This window comes from Hyla sarda, chromosome 4 (assembly GCF_029499605.1).
Source record: "Hyla sarda isolate aHylSar1 chromosome 4, aHylSar1.hap1, whole genome shotgun sequence".
NCBI lineage: Eukaryota > Metazoa > Chordata > Amphibia > Anura > Hylidae > Hyla > Hyla sarda.
The window spans coordinates 378,677,567-378,695,157 of NC_079192.1; the positions used below are offsets into that span (position 1 = coordinate 378,677,567).

The 17,591-nt window shown below is 47.0% G+C and overlaps 2 protein-coding genes across 15 annotated transcripts in view; one reads left to right on the forward strand and one right to left on the reverse strand.

Moving 5' to 3' along the window:
• Positions 1–17,591, reverse strand: part of LOC130267318 (zona pellucida sperm-binding protein 4-like) — a 112,936-nt gene that overhangs the window by 78,261 nt on the left and 17,084 nt on the right. For 3 of the 7 annotated variants that reach the window (XM_056516872.1, XM_056516871.1, XM_056516869.1), the window contains exon 1: positions 5,840–5,978. The exons of 1 other annotated variant lie outside the window; for it this stretch is intronic. The gene's annotated coding sequence lies outside the window, so the exon portion shown is untranslated. Of the gene's footprint in view, positions 1–1,550; positions 1,577–4,277; positions 4,385–5,839; positions 5,979–17,591 lie in introns of those variants that run through there. 3 more of the 7 variants (XM_056516873.1, XM_056516870.1, XM_056516874.1) reach the window with 2 other exon arrangements.
• The window catches only part of LOC130267319 (zona pellucida sperm-binding protein 4-like), a 63,737-nt gene continuing 52,016 nt past the window's right edge, over positions 5,871–17,591 (forward strand). For 4 of the 8 annotated variants that reach the window (XM_056516876.1, XM_056516879.1, XM_056516880.1 and 1 more), the window contains exon 1: positions 6,574–6,688. The gene's annotated coding sequence lies outside the window, so the exon portion shown is untranslated. Of the gene's footprint in view, positions 5,893–6,573; positions 6,689–6,807; positions 6,921–17,591 lie in introns of those variants that run through there. The other 4 variants (XM_056516883.1, XM_056516882.1, XM_056516877.1 and 1 more) reach the window with 4 other exon arrangements.

A 17,591-nucleotide genomic window follows, 5' to 3' on the forward strand; every position in this document is an offset into this window, starting at 1 on the left:
CCGCTTGCGGGCCCTAAATATAGAATTAACAAATCATGCTCTGGATTATGTGATAGGGGATGGTTCCCACAGATTAACTGTGTCCACCATTTATCCAGTCCTACGAAGAAAGTTACTCAACATAGACACCAACACCCTTTTTTCCTCATGGTCCTCATGGATACCGGGAGATGACGTTTCGGACTGCATCCTACAAGGGTGGCGCATAGTGAAACGACTTATAATAAATGAAAGATGGCGGGAAACTTATTTCAAGCTCGCTCACAAAGCCCTTTATGGTTTCAATATTCTCCCTTCTCCCGACTTCCCCGACCGAATAACATCCTGCCCGAAGTGCTCTACACCCCTGACTGACCTGTGGCATGGGATTTGGACGTGTACACACACCAAGACATACTGGCACATGATAATGTCTTACATTAACACCGTATGGGATCTCATTTTACCTTATTCACCCAGAACCCTGCTGTTTCACCAATTCCGTCCCCCGGATATAGCAGGATGTCCAGGTACTAGGGTCCCCCCACTGGTACATATCACCTTGCACATAGCTCTCCGCTGTCTTTTTGCTTCGTGGCTTTCACCCTCAATACCAACTTTGGGTATGGTTATTACACAAATGAAATTGTATTGCAGAATAGATAAACTAGACACTGAAAGACACAAAACCACGAAAACAGAACAATTCTTTGAAAAGTGGAAGGTTTTTATTGTTTCCCAATACACTCCGACTGAGATTGCAGAAATCGTTCGACCGTTTAGCGCAACGGAATGGTATTGTATGGGTATGTTGGGGGACACTCTGGGTGCCTTACGCTTACCTTCCTAAGAGTCAATTGTATGCCATCGCTCTCGGACATTGTGACAACAAATGTGGATCTTAATGGAGGGTACTACATGATGGCCTATATGAATCTTCCTGTATACTTATCGCAATTGCGTGAACGACTTCTGTATCCTGAGGCCCGCCACACCTTTCGGATTGCTTCTTATCTCAGGGACTGTTTATCGATGGAGAAGTGGCGAGCCTCGGAGAGGACTTTTCAATGACTGGATGGGCTGAGCTATATGAGCAAATAATTGTTCTTCTTTTCTTTTCTCTTTTTACACAAAGAAAAAAAAAAAGTTTTCCTCTTCTTACTCCTTTGCAAGGAGTATATTTCATGATCTCTGTTTATTATGCATAACTGAAATAAAATGTGTTTAAAAAAAAAAAAAAAAAACAAGATATTTTGGCCACACAAATGCCGCTCACTGGATATTTTCCCTTTTTAGACCATTCTCTGGAAATCCTAGAGAAGGTTGTGTGTATGAATGAAGATTTTGGGGAATTCTCTGCTGTTTTGGCACTTATGTAGAGATGGTAGATATTAAACTCTCACAGAGGCTTTTCAGTGTGAACAGACATCATTTGCTCTACGTCTATTTTCTATAGCTTAGAATAGAAGTTTATTGACGTCCTAACACAAGGCTTTACAAATGTTGTGTTGGCCCCAGGTTTTTGTCAGCCCGTTCCAAAGTGTACATCTTTAAAAAAAAACATATTTTACCTCCTTCGCCTACGTCCCTGCGCTGATCCCCTGTTCGCCCTCAGGTTTACATTCCAGGGTTACAGGAGTAGCAGACGTCAGGTGACCATCGCAGCCAATCAGAGGCCTCAGTGCTGATGCTCCAGACTCAGGAGTACAGAGTGTCATGGCGAGGCTGCTGGGTGACTGCGGTGGTCACCTGACACCGGAGCGCCATCCCAAGACATCCGCTGCTGAATACCGCAGGCAGCTGACCCCAAGAATACCTTCACACTCTGGCACCCAATTGGTTACTATGGGCATCTTGCACACGCTACTGCAGTGTTTCCCAACCAGTGTTCCACCAGCCATCGAATGTACAGGCATGCTGGGAGTTGTAGTGTTTCAACAGCTGCAGGCACATTAGTTGCGGAACACTGCCCTACCATATACAATGTATAACTTTTCCATCATATCGGGTTATTAATGGGAATCTGTGACAGTGATGACACCGGGGAGATGAGGGGACAGTAATAACAGACACACAGGGGAGGTGGGGAGATGAGGGGAGACTAATGACTGTGACACACAGGGGGAGATTAGGGGACAGTAATAACCTACACACAGGGGAGGTGGGGATACTAATGACTGTAACACACGGGGAGATTAGGGGACAGTATTAACCGACACATGGGGGCAGGTAAGGAAGATGAGGAGATTCTAATAACTGTGACACAGGACACACAGGGGTAGGTGAAGGGACAAAAATGACTGTCACACTGGGGGGGACATGAGGGAACACTAATGTCTGCGACACAGAGGGAGATGAGGGGACACTACTAACTGTGACACAGGAGGAGATGATAGGACACTAATGACTGATCACATGACGTCACAGAACGTCCCATTGCTTAGTGACGTAGTAAATATTATTTACTGCCTCCAAAATTCATAACAATTTAGTCAAACCCTGTCCTAACATCTCTACACATATGGCCTCTGACAGACGTGAGACACTGTATAGACATAGTAAAGCATACATCCTATACATAATAATACTCATACATATTTATACTGCTAAACTACAACTCCCAGCATGCCCGGACAGCCATTGGGAGTTGTAGTTTTCCAACAGCTGGAGGCACACTAGGAAATACCGCCCTAGCCTATACAATGCACTACTTTTCCATCATGCCCCTGCGGAAAAATGTATGTTGGCCGCACCAAAAGGAAACTCAAGATAAGAATATCTGAACACATTTATAATATTCAGCGAGGATTTGAAGGACATCATCTGTCACTACATTATAAAGAAATGCACAGACAATCATGTTTAGCCTCTACTTTTTGTGGAATTGAACTGATCCCCCGACACTGGAGAGGGGGGGATTATATTTCCCCTCTCTCACGAGCAGAATCGAGATGGATATTCAACCTCAACTCTATAATCCCATATGGGTTAAATGTGGAGTTCGAACTATTCGGCTTTCTACAGAAGTAACCATGGTGTTCAAAAAATCGGATAGATACCTGAGAAGGACTGCAGGGAGAAGGATTATAAAAAGGTTACAATAACAAACACAATTAAAATAAAGAAAGAATTCACAACGGAGGAAATAATTAGATATAGCTAAATCTCAAGATAATAGACTCATAATGAAGTAAAGGAATACAAGGAGTTAAACCTTTTGGATCGGACAACCGGAAGCTACATAATACATGGAGGGACCTGTTACTTACCAGCCTTGACGAAGGAGACCGATTCTAAGGGGGAGATTTATCAAAACCCGTGCAGAGGAAGAGTGGTGCAGTTGCCCTTAGCAACCAATCAGATCGCTTCTTTCATTTTCCACAGGCCTCTAAAGAGGCCTGTGGAAAATGAAAGAAGCGATCTGATTGGTTGCTATGGGCAACAGCACCACTCTTCCTTTGCACAGGTTTTGATAAATCTCCCTCTAAGTCTTCGAAACGCGTCGCTAGGAAGTTTGGACCCTGTCAACCGCCGTTCAGTGACGTCACTGCAACCGCCGATTCCACCAGGCGACTTCCAGTTTGTCAGCGGTAGGTAGAGACGCCACCAGCCGGGGCCAACTCCCGCTGCACAAGTATCCAACAGGATTCCGTTTCTATTTGGATAAAATACCGCATCAAGGAAAAAAAACGCATCATTACCGCAGAAGAACCGCAGAAGTGCAAAACTACCGGAGTGAGTACAACTTCACCAAAATCAAACAGGTCCTCTCCTTTTAGGATACCAAGAGTCACAATGTGGCCCCTTTATTATTGCATGGAATCATAATATTCTAATATTGCATATTCCAATAGTAGGAACCCAAAGGACAGTATATGGTGGGACTAAGTCCAATTGTTCTTAACAAAGACTGCACCTTTACCATCCCCATTGCAGGTGGGCTTGCTGAGCATTATAGTACTTCTTTGCAAGTATATATATATTTATTAACCCTACGGAAATTGTTGCACATGTATTTATATATTTATTTATTATCTATCACTCCGGCACCTAAAAATACCTTTATATTTGCCCTCACCCAACAGTGAACTTACCTAAATTTTTTACCATTATTGTATTAAGGTACTTCTTTTTGCAGCTTTTTATCTCACCTCTTTTATATATTTATATACTGTTTCACATTGTTTCTTATACATATATTTATTTATTCATTTATCGTAGATATTTATCCGCAGCGCTAACTAATTTATTATATTATATTTATTCTCAATCTTGGTACATTATACAGGGATTAGTACCTTTGGTTAAGCAGCAGTGGATTATATATCATCAATATATATATATAAGCATACTAGCGCGGGTGTTGCATATCTACTTTTCCATCATACTTGGTCAGATCACTACAACCTCCATCATACCAGGAAATACTGTCAGAACATGATGATGGGAGTTGTAGTCTTGTGGGAGCTGCAGAGTGACAGGTTAGGGATCATTACATTAGGATGTGCGGTTGTTTGGACAATTTTCCAGGATTTCCTGAATTGCCCCCATGTAAACAAGTGCAGGTGCGATGCCCCGGGCTCCCCATGTGCCCGCAGTCACTATAGTAACAGCTGCCCCCCTCCTGCAGGGCACCCGGTGCCCTCTCCCCTCTGATGCCCCGGGCTCCCCATGTGCCCGCAGTCACTATAGTAACAGCTGCCCCCCTCCTACAGGGCACCCGGTGCCCTCTCCCCTCTGATGCCCCGGGCTCCCCATGTGCCCGCAGTCACTATAGTAACAGCTGCCCCCCTCCTGCAGGGCACCCGGTACCCTCTCCCCTCTGATGCCCCGGGCTCCCCATGTGCCCGCAGTCACTATAGTAACAGCTGCCCCCCTCCTGCAGGGCACCCGGTGCCCTCTCCCCTCTGATGCCCCGCGCTCCCCATGTGCCCGCAGTCACTATAGTAACAGCTGCCCCCCTCCTGCAGGGCACCCGGTGCCGTCTCCCCTCTGATGCCCCGGGCTCCCCATGTGCCCGCAGTCACTATAGTAACAGCTGCCCCCCTCCTGCAGGGCACCCGGTGCCCTCTCCCCTCTGATACCCCGGGCTCCCCATGTGCCCGCAGTCACTATAGTAACAGCTGCCCCCCTCCTGCAGGGCACCCGGTGCCCTCTCCCCTCTGATGCCCCGGGCTCCCCATGTGCCCGCAGTCACTATAGTAACAGCTGCCCCCCTCCTGCAGGGCACCCGGTGCCCTCTCCCCTCTGATGCCCCGGGCTCCCCATGTGCCCGCAGTCACTATAGTAACAGCTGCCCCCCTCCTGCAGGGCACCCGGTACCCTCTCCCCTCTGATGCCCCGGGCTCCCCATGTGCCCGCAGTCACTATAGTAACAGCTGCCCCCCTCCTGCAGGGCACCCGGTGCCCTCTCCCCTCTGATGCCCCGGGCTGCCCATGTGCCCGCAGTCACTATAGTAACAGCTGCCCCCCTCCTGCAGGGCACCCGGTGCCCTCTCCCCTCTGATGCCCCGGGCTCCCCATGTGCCCGCAGTCACTATAGTAACAGCTGCCCCCCTCCTGCAGGGTACCCGGTGCCCTCTCCCCTCTGATGCCCCGGGCTCCCCATGTGCCCGCAGTCACTATAGTAACAGCTGCCCCCCTCCTGCAGGGCACCCGGTGCCCTCTCCCCTCTGATGCCCCGGGCTCCCCATGTGCCCGCAGTCACTATAGTAACAGCTGCCCCCCTCCTGCAGGGCACCCGGTACCCTCTCCCCTCTGATGCCCCGGGCTCCCCATGTGCCCGCAGTCACTATAGTAACAGCTGCCCCCCTCCTGCAGGGCACCCGGTGCCCTCTCCCCTCTGATGCCCCATACTCACTTTCCTGGGAGGAGGCTGCATCCTGATGGCTGCTCCTGTGTAATCAGGACAAGGTAGAACCAGCCCAAAACTCACCTCCACCAGCGCCCCGCCCCATCACAGCAGGCCCTGCCCACACCGTGGATCACAACGGACAAACCCCGCCCCGTTACACCGTTTACCACGCCCCCTACATGACAGTCAGGTCCTGTGACCACGCCCTCTCAGTTCATCAACCGCCTCAGCAAACACGCTCGTGTATTTACTGGGACACCATCTAGTGGCGCCATCTAGTGTTATAACAGCGGTGCTGCAGGCATGCGGTATTGCTATGCCGTCTGTTCACGCAGTTTATATATGTTAGGCTGGGTTCACACTACGTTTTGTCCCATACGGGAGCGCATACGGCAGGGGGGAGCTAAAAGCTCGCGCTCCCGTATGTCACCGTATGCGTTCCCGTATGTCATTCACTTCAATGAGCCGACCGGAGTGAAACGTTCGGTCCGGTCGGCTCATTTTTGCGCCGTATGCGCTTTTACAACCGGACCTAAAACCGTGGTTGACCACGGTTTTAGGTCCGGTTGTAAAAGCGCATACGGCGCAAAAATGAGCCGACCGGACCGAACGTTTCACTCCGGTCGGCTCATTGAAGTGAATGGCATACGGGAGCGCATACGGTCACATATGGGAGCGCGAGGTTTTAGCTCCCTCCTGCCGTATGCGCTCCCGTATGGGACAAAACGTAGTGTGAACCCATGGAGGTTGTAGTGATCTGACCAAGTATGATGGAAAAGTAGATATGCAACACCCGCGCTAGTATGCTAATATATATATATTAATGATATATAATCCACTGCTGCTTAACCAAAGGTACCAATCCCTGTATAATGTACCAAGATTGAGAATAAATATAATATAATAAATTAGTTAGCGCTGTGGATAAATATCTACGATAAATGAATAAATATATATATATATATATATATATATATATATATATATATATAAGAAACAATGTGAAACAGTATATAAATATATAAAAGAGAAGAGATAAAAAGCTGCAAAAAGAAGTACCTTAATACAATAATGGTAAAAAATTTAGGTAAGTTCACTGTTGGGTGAGGGCAAATATAAAGGTATTTTTAGGTGCCGGAGTGATAGATAATAAATAAATATATAAATACATGTGCAACAATTTCCGTAGGGTTAATAAATATATATATACTTGCAAAGAAGTACTATAATGCTCAGCAAGCCCACCTGCAATGGGGATGGTAAAGGTGCAGTCTTTGCTAAGAACAATTGGACTAAGTCCCACCATATACTGTCCTTTGGGTTCCTACTATTGGAATATGCAATATTAGAATATTATGATTCCATGCAATAATAAAGGGGCCGCATTGTGACTCTTGGTATCCTAAAAGGAGAGGATCTGTTTGATTTTGGTGAAGTTGTACTCACTCCGGTAGCTTTGCACTTCTGCGGTTCTTCTGCGGTAATGATGCGTTTTTTTTCCTTGATGCGGTATTTTATCCAAATAGAAACGGAATCCTGTTGGATACTTGTGCAGCGGGAGTTGGCCCCGGCTGGTGGCGTCTCTACCTACCGCTGACAAACTGGAAGTCGCCTGGTGGAATCGGCGGTTGCAGTGACGTCACTGAACGGCGGTTGACAGGGTCCAAACTTCCTAGCGACGCGTTTCGAAGACTTAGAGGGAGATTTATCAAAACCTGTGCAAAGGAAGAGTGGTGCTGTTGCCCATAGCAACCAATCAGATCGCTTCTTTCATTTTCCACAGGCCTCTTTAGAGGCCTGTGGAAAATGAAAGAAGCGATCTGATTGGTTGCTAAGGGCAACTGCACCACTCTTCCTCTGCACGGGTTTTGATAAATCTCCCCCTTCGAATCGGTCTCCTTCGTCAAGGCTGGTAAGTAACAGGTCCCTCCATGTATTATGTAGCTTCCAGTTGTCCGATCCAAAAGGTTTAACTCCTTGTATTCCTTTACTTCATTATGAGTCTATTATCTTGAGATTTAGCTATATCTAAGCGTTTTAAGTAATGTGTATATTCTAGTTATAATTAGCAAGTTGGTAGATAGATCCGCTAATTATTTCCTCCGTTGTGAATTCTTTCTTTATTTTAATTGTGTTTGTTATTGTAACCTTTTTATAATCCTTCTCCCTGCAGTCCTTCTCAGGTATCTATCCGATTTTTTGAACACCATGGTTACTTCTGTAGAAAGCCGAATAGTTCGAACTCCACATTTAACCCATATGGGATTATAGGGGGAGATTTATCAAAACCTGTGTAGAGGAAGAGTGGTGCAGTTGCCCATAGCAACCAATCAGATCGCTTCTTTCATTTTTCACAGGCCTCATCAAAAATAAAAGAAGCGATCTGATTGGTTGCTATGGGCAACTGCACCACTCTTCCTCTGCACAGGTTTTCATAAATCTCCCCCATAGAGTTGAGGTTGAATATCCATCTCGATTCTGCTCGTGAGAGTTGGGAAATATAATCCCCCCCTCTCCAGTGTCGGGGGATCAGTTCAATTCCACAAAAAGTAGAGGCTAAACATGATTGTCTGTGCATTTCTTTATAATGTAGTGACAGATGATGTCCTTCAAATCCTCGCTGAATATTATAAATGTGTTCAGATATTCTTATCTTGAGTTTCCTTTTGGTGCGGCCAACATACATTTTTCCGCAGGGGCATGATGGAAAAGTAGTCATTGTATAGGCTAGGGGGGTATTTCCTAGTGTGCCTCCAGCTGTTGGAAAACTACAACTCCCAACGGCTGTCCGGGCATGCTGGGAGTTGTAGTTTAGCAGTATAAATATGTATGAGTATTATTATGTATAGGAGGTATGCTTTACTATGTCTATACAGTGTCTCACGTCTGTCAGAGGCCATATGTGTAGAGATGTTAGGACAGGGTTTGACTAAATTGTTATGAATTTTGGAGGCAGTAAATAATATTTACTACGTCACTAAGCAATGGGACGTTCTGTGACGTCATGTGATCGGTCATTAGTGTCCTATCATCTCCTCCTGTGTCACAGTTAGTAGTGTCCCCTCATCTCCCTCTGTGTCACAGACATTAGTGTTCCCTCATGTCCCCCCCAGTGTGACAGTCATTTTTGTCCCTTCACCTACCCCTGTGTGTCCTGTGTCACAGTTGTTAGAATCTCCTCATCTTCCTCTGTGTCACGGCCATTAGTGTCCCCTTACCTGCCCCCATGTGTCAGTTATTACTATCCCCTAATCTACCCCTGTGTGTCACAGTAATTAGTCTCCCCTCATCTCCCCACCTCCCCTGTGTGTCTGTTATTACTGTCCCCTAATCTCCCCCCTGTGTGTCACAGTCATTAGTCTCCCCTCATCTCCCAACCTCCCCTGTGTTGTCTGTTATTACTGTCCCCTCATCTCCCCCTATGTGTTACAGTCATTAGTCTCCACTCATCTCCCCCTGTGTGTCACAGTCATTAGTCTCCCCTCATCTCCCCACCTCCCCTGTGTGTCAGATATTACTTTCCCCTCATCTCCCCAGTGTCATCACTGTTGAAGATTCCCATGAATAACCCCATATGATGGAAAAGTTATACATTGTATATGGTAGGGCAGTGTTCCGCAACTAATGTGCCTGCAGCTGTTGAAAAACGACAACTCCCAGCATGCCTGTACATTCGATGGCTGGTGGAACACTGGTTGGGAAACACTGCAGTAGCGTGTACAAGATGCCCATAGTAACCAATTGGGTGCCAGAGTGTGAGGGTATTCTTGGGGTCAGCTGCCTGCGGTATTCAGCAGCGGATGTCTTGGGATGGCGCTCCGGTGTCAGGTGACCACCGCAGTCAACCAGCAGCCTCGCCATGACACTCTGTACTCCTGAGTCTGGAGCATCAGCACTGAGGCCTCTGATTGGCTGCGGTGGTCACCTGACGTCTGCTACTCCTGTAACCCTGGAATGTAAACCTGAGGGCGAACAGGGGATCAGCGCAGGGACATAGGCGAAGGAGGTAAAATATGTTTTTTTTTAAAGATGTACACTTTGGAACGGGCTGACAAAAACCTGGGGCCAACACAACATTTGTAAAGCCTTGTGTTAGGACGTCAATAAACTTCTATTCTAAGCTATAGAAAATAGACGTAGAGCAAATGATGTCTGTTCACACTGAAAAGCCTCTGTGAGAGTTTAATATCTACCATCTCTACATAAGTGCCAAAACAGCAGAGAATTCCCCAAAATCTTCATTCATACACACAACCTTCTCTAGGATTTCCAGAGAATGGTCTAAAAAGGGAAAATATCCAGTGAGCGGCATTTGTGTGGCCAAAATATCTTGTTGAGGTCAGGGAATGAGAATACTGGTTCTATATGACAGAAAGGTAACAGTAACTCAAATAACCACTTGTTACAACCACAGTATGCAGAATACCACCTCTGAGAACACAAGACGACTAGCCTTAAAAGCAGATGGGCTACAGCAGCAGAAGACCACACCAGGTGCCGCTCCTGTCAGCTAAGAACAGGAAACCGAGGCTAAAATTCACACAGGCACCAAAACTGGACAATTGAAGATGGAAGAACGTTGTCTGGTCTGAGGAGTCTTGATTCCAGCTGTGACATTCAGATGTCAGGGTCAGAATTTGGTGTAAACAACATGAAAGCATGGATCTTACCTTGTATCAGTGGTTCAGGCTGGTGGTGGTGTAATGGTGGGGAGGACATTTTCTTGGCACACTCTGGGCCCCTTAGTAATAACTGAGCATGGTGTAAACACCACGGCCTACCTGAGTATTGTTACTGACCATGTCCATCCCTTTATGACCACAGTGGAGCCATCTTCTGATGATACTTCCAGGAGGAACTGTGTGATGTCATTATGTCCATATGGAGGAACTGTGTGATGTCATCATGTCCATATGGAGGAACTGTGTGATGTCATCATGTCCATATGGAGGAACTGTGTGATGTCATCATGTCCATATGGAGGAACTGTGTGATGTCATCATGTCCATATGGAGGAACTGTGTGATGTCATCATGTCCATATGGAGGAACTGTGTGATGTCATCATGTCCATATGGAGGAACTGTGTGATGTCATCATGTCCATATAGAGGAACTGTGTGATGTCATCATATCCATATAGAGGAACTGTGTGATGTCATCATGTCCATATGGAGGAACTGTGTGATGTCATCATGTCCATATGGAGGAACTGTGTGATGTCATCATGTCCATATAGAGCAACTGTGTGATGTCATCATATCCATATAGAGGAACTGTGTGATGTCATCATGTCCATATGGAGGAACTGTGTGATGTCATCATGTCCATATAGAGGAACTGTGTGATGTCATCATGTCCATATGGAACAAAACCTCTGAGAAATGTTTCTAGCACCTTGTAGATGATTTGCCAACTGCAGGCACATTGGGGGAGATTTATCAAAACCTGTGCAAAGGAAAAGTTGCCCATTGCAACCAATCAGATCGCTTCTTTCATTTTTAACAAGGCCTCTGCAAAATGAAAGAAGCAATCTGATTGGTTGCTATAGGCAACTGGGCAACTTTTCCTTTGCACAAGTTTTGATAAATCTCCCCCATTGTTTTTTGTGTCTCCTGAGGTGACTGCTCCCACATTGGAGTTCCCAGTCACTCAGCAATTGCGTTACAAATTTTGGGGGGCTTTTTCTCCTTTTACCCCTTATGAAAAGGAAAAGTTGGGATCTACACCAGCCTGTTAGTGTAAATATTTTAATTTTTTTACACTAACAGGCTGGTGTTGCCCCATACTTTTTATTTTCACAAGAGGTAAAAGGAAAAAGAGACCCCCAAAATGTGTAACATAATTTCTCTTGAGTACGGAAATACCCCATATGTGGACGTAAAATGCTCTGCGGACGCACAACAAGGTACATTTGAGGTCTAATTCGGTGATTTTTACAGGGGTGTCTGATTTTACAGCAGTTTTGACATAAACGCAAAAAAATTAATGCCCACATGTGACGCAATTTTGGAAACTACACTCCTCACGAAATGTAATAAGGGGTATAGTGAGCCTTAATACCCCACAGGTGTTTGATGAATTTTCGTTAAAGTTGGAAGTTACAAAGCCCCCATAGTGCCAGAACGATGGACCATACCCCCCCCCCCCCCGACATGGGACGTCATTTTAGGAAACTACACCCCTCATGTAATGTAATAAGGGGTACAGTGAGCATTTATGTCCCACAGGTGTCTGACAGATTTTTGGAACAGTGATCCGTGAAAGGGAAAAATTAAATTTTTCATTTGCACAGCCCACTGTTCCAAAGATCTGTCAAACGCCAGTGGGGTGTAAATGCTCACTGCACCCCTTATTACATTCTGTGAGGGGTGTAGTTTAAAAAATGGGGTCACATGTGGGGGTTCCACTGTTCTGGCACCATGGGGGGCATTGTAGTGCGCCCGCAGTGCACTTGACGTCCACACATGGGGTATTTCCATACTCAGAAGAGATGGGGTTACATATTTTGGGGGACATTTTCTCCTATTACCCCTTGTAAAAATGTAAAATTTGGGGGGGAAAATGCATTTTAGTGAAAATAAATCAATTTACACATCCAAATTTAATGAAAAGTCATCAAACACCTGTGGGGTGTTAAGGCTCACTGGACCCCTTGTTACATTCCTTGGGGGTTTATTTTCTAAAATAGTATGCCATGTGTTTATTTTATTTTATTTTGCTGTTCTGGCACCATAGGGGCTTCCTAAATGTAACATGCCCCCAAAAACCATTTCAGAAAAACTCACACTCCAAAATCCCATTGTCGCTCCTTCCCTTCTGAGTCCTCTCGTGCACCCACAGAGCACTTTACATCCACATATGAGGTATTTCCTTACAAATTGGGTTTCAAATTGGGTTACAAATTTTAGGGTGATTTCCCTCCTTTACCCCTTGTAAGAATTCAAAAACTGGGTATTCAAGAACATGCGAGTGTAAAAAATTAGGATTTTGAATTTTCTCCTATACATTGCTGCTATTCCTGTGAAACACCTAAAGGGTTAACAAAATGTCATTTTGAATACTTTGAGGGGTGCAGTTTTTATAATGGGGTTATTTATGGGGTATTGCTAATATGAAGGCCCCTCAAATCCACTTCAAAACTGAACTGGTCAATTTTGAAAATGTTGTGAAAAATTGGAAAATTGTTGCTGAACTTTGAAGCCCTCTGATGTCTTCCAAAAGTAAAAACGTCAACTTTATGTTGCAAATATAAATGAGACTGTCACGATGCCGGCTGGCAGGTGGTGGATCCTCTGTGCCAGAGAGGGATTGGCGTGGACCGTGCTAGAGGATCGGTTCTAAGTCACTACTGGTTTTCACCAGAGCCCGCCGCAAAGCGGGATGGTCTTGCTGCGGCGGTAGTGACCAGGTCGTATCCCCTAGCAACGGCTCAACCTCTCTGGCTGCTGAAGATAGGCGCGGTACAAGGGAGTAGACAGAAGCAAGGTCGGACGTAGCAGAAGGTCGGGGCAGGCAGCAAGGATCGTAGTCAGGGGCAACGGCAGAAGGTCTGGAATCACAGGCAAGGAACACACAAGGAACGCTTTCACTGGCACTAGGGCAACAAGATCCGGCGAGGGAGTGAAGGGGAAGTGAGGTGATATAGGGAAGTGCACAGGTGTAAACACTAATTGGAACCACTGCACCAATCAGCGGTGCAGTGGCCCTTTAAATCGCAAAGACCCGGCGCGCGCGCGCCCTAGGGAGCGGGGCCGCGCGCGCCGGGACAGAACTGACGGGGAGCGAGTAAGGTACGGGAGCCGGGGTGCGCATCGCGAGCGGGCGCTACCCGCATCGCGAATCGCATCCCGGCCGGAGGTGGTAACGCAGCGCCCCGGGTCCGTGGAACCGACCGGGGCGCTGCAGTGAGGGAAGTGTAGCGAGCGCTCCGGGGAGGAGCGGGGACCCGGAGCGCTCGGCGTAACAGTACCCCCCCCCTTGGGTCTCCCCCTCTTCTTGGGGCCTGAGAACCTGAGGATCAGACTTTTGTCCAGGATATTGTCCTCAGGTTCCCAGGACCTCTCTTCTGGACCACAACCCTCCCAATCCACTAAAAAAAAAGTTCTTCCCCTGACCTTTTTAGAGGCCAAAATCTCTTTGACAGAGAAGATGTCCGAGGAGCCGGAAACAGGAGTGGGAGGAACAGATTTAGGAGAAAAACGGTTGAGGATGAGAGGTTTAAGAAGAGAGACGTGAAAGGCATTAGGGATACGAAGAGAAGGAGGAAGAAGAAGTTTGTAAGAGACAGGATTAATTTGACACAAAACTTTAAAAGGACCAAGATAGCGTGGTCCCAACTTATAGCTCGGGACACGGAAACGGACATATTTAGCGGAGAGCCATACCTTGTCTCCAGGGGAAAAAATGGGAGGAGCTCTTCTTTTCTTATCTGCGAATCTCTTCATGCGAGAAGAAGCCTGTAAGAGAGAATTTTGGGTCTCTTTCCATATGGTGGAAAGATCACGAGAAATTTCATCCACAGCGGGCAGACCAGAGGGCAAGGGGGTAGGGAGGGGGGGAAGAGGGTGACGGCCGTACACCACGAAAAACGGAGATTTGGAGGAAGATTCAGAGATTCTGAAATTATACGAGAATTCGGCCCAAGGTAGAAGATCTGCCCAGTCATCCTGGCGGGAGGAAACAAAATGTCGTAAATAGTCACCCAAGATCTGGTTAATTCTCTCTACTTGTCCATTGGATTGAGGATGGTATGCAGAAGAAAAATTTAATTTAATCTTGAGTTGTTTACAGAGAGCCCTCCAGAATTTAGACACAAATTGGACGCCTCTATCCGAGACGATCTGTGTAGGCAACCCGTGAAGACGAAAAATGTGTACAAAAAATTGTTTAGCCAACTGAGGCGCTGAAGGAAGACCAGGAAGAGGGATGAAATGTGCCATTTTGGAGAATCGATCAACGACCACCCAAATAACAGTGTTGCCATGGGATGGGGGTAAGTCAGTAATAAAATCCATACCAATCAGAGACCAAGGTTGTTCGGGGACAGGTAGAGGATGAAGAAAACCAGCGGGCTTCTGGCGAGGAGTCTTATCCCGGGCACAGATAGTGCAGGCTCGCACAAAGTCCACCACATCAGTCTCTAGAGTCGGCCACCAATAGAAGCGAGAGATGAGTTGCACAGATTTCTTGATGCCCGCATGACCTGCGAGATGGGAGGAGTGACCCCATTTGAGGATCCCAAGGCGTTGGCGTGGAGAAACAAAGGTCTTTCCTGGAGGAGTTTGCCTGATGGAGGCTGGAGAAGTGGAAATCAGGCAGTCAGGAGGAATGATGTGTTGAGGAGAGAGTTCAATTTCAGAGGCATCTGAGGAACGAGAGAGAGCATCGGCCCTAATGTTCTTATCAGCAGGCCGAAAGTGAATTTCAAAATTAAATCGGGCAAAGAACAGAGACCACCTGGCCTGACGAGGATTCAGCCGTTGGGCAGACTGGAGGTAGGAGAGGTTCTTGTGATCGGTGTAAATAATAACTGGAAATCTTGATCCCTCCAGCAGATGCCTCCATTCCTCAAGTGCTAATTTAATGGCTAGAAGCTCTCGATCCCCGATGGAGTAGTTCCTCTCCGCCGGAGAGAAGGTCCTGGAAAAAAAACCACAAGTAACAGCATGCCCGGAAGAGTTTTTTTGTAGAAGGACAGCTCCAGCTCCCACTGAGGAGGCATCAACCTCCAATAGGAAGGGTTTAGATGGGTCAGGTCTGGAGAGCACGGGAGCCGAAGAAAAGGCAGACTTGAGTCGTTTAAAGGCGTCTTCCGCTTGAGGAGGCCAAGACTTGGGATCGGCATTTTTTTTTGTTAAAGCCACAATAGGAGCCACAATGGTAGAAAAATGTGGAATAAATTGCCTGTAATAATTGGCGAACCCCAAAAAACGTTGGATGGCACGGAGTCCGGAGGGGCGTGGCCAATCTAAGACGGCAGAGAGTTTATCTGGGTCCATTTGTAGTCCCTGGCCAGAGACCAAGTATCCTAGAAAAGGAAGAGATTGGCATTCAAACAGACATTTCTCTATTTTGGCATAGAGTTGATTATCACGAAGTCTCTGAAGAACCATACGGACATGCTGGCGGTGTTCTTCAAGATTGGCAGAAAAAATCAGGATATCGTCCAGATATACAACAACACAGGAGTATAGGAGATCACGAAAAATTTCATTAACAAAGTCTTGGAAGACGGCAGGGGCGTTGCATAGACCAAAGGGCATGACCAGATACTCAAAGTGTCCATCTCTGGTGTTAAATGCCGTTTTCCATTCATCCCCCTCTCTGATGCGGATGAGATTATAAGCACCTCTTAAGTCCAGTTTGGTAAAAATATGGGCACCTTGGAGACGATCAAAGAGTTCAGAGATGAGGGGTAGGGGGTAGCGGTTCTTAACCGTGATTTTATTAAGACCGCGGTAGTCAATGCAAGGACGTAGAGAGCCATCTTTTTTGGACACAAAGAAAAATCCGGCTCCGGCAGGAGAGGAGGATTTACGGATAAAGCCCTTTTTTAAATTTTCTTGGACGTATTCAGACATGGCAAGAGTCTCTGGGACGGACAGAGGATAGATTCTGCCCCGGGGTGGAGTAGTGCCCGGGAGGAGGTCAATGGGACAATCATAAGGCCTGTGAGGAGGTAGAGTCTCAGCTTGTTTTTTGCAAAAAACGTCCGCAAAGTCCATATAGGCCTTAGGGAGACCGGTTACATGAGGAAGCACAGGGACACGGCAAGGTTTACTGGGAACCGGTTTTAAGCAGTCCTTGGAACAAGAGGGCCCCCAACTCTTGATCTCCCCAGTGGACCAATCCAGGATTGGGGAATGGAGTTGAAGCCAGGGAAGTCCAAGAAGGATTTCAGAAGTGCAATTGGGGAGGACCAACAGTTCAATCCTCTCGTGATGAGATCCGATGCACATTAGAAGGGGCTCCGTGCGGAAACGTATAGTACAGTCCAATCTTTCATTGTTTACACAATTGATGTAGAGGGGTCTGGCGAGACTGGTCACCGGGATGTTGAACCTGTTGACGAGAGAGGCTAAGATAAAATTTCCTGCAGATCCAGAGTCCAAGAAGGCCACAGCAGAGAAGGAGAAGGCAGAGGCAGACATCCGCACAGGTACAGTAAGACGTGGAGAAGCAGAGTAGACATCAAGGACTGTCTCACTTTTGTGCGGAGTCAGCGGACGTCTTTCCAGGCGGGGAGGACGGATAGGACAATCCTTCAGGAAGTGTTCGGTACTAGCACAGTACAGGCAGAGATTCTCCATGCGGCGTCGTGTCCTCTCTTGGGGTGTCAGGCGAGACCGGTCGACCTGCATAGCCTCCACGGCGGGAGGCACAGGAACAGATTGCAGGGGACCAGAGGAGAGAGGAGCCGGGGAGAAGAAACGCCTCGTGCGAACAGAGTCCATATCCTGGCGGAGCTCCTGACGCCGTTCGGAAAAACGCATGTCAATGCGAGTGGCAAGATGGATGAGTTCATGTAGGTTAGCAGGGATTTCTCGTGCGGCCAGAACATCTTTAATGTTGCTGGATAGGCCTTTTTTAAAGGTCGCGCAGAGTGCCTCATTATTCCAGGATAATTCTGAAGCAAGGGTACGGAACTGTACGGCATACTCGCCAACGGAAGAATTACCCTGGACCAGGTTCAACAGGGCAGTCTCAGCAGAAGAGGCTCGGGCAGGTTCCTCAAAGACACTTCGAATTTCCGAGAAG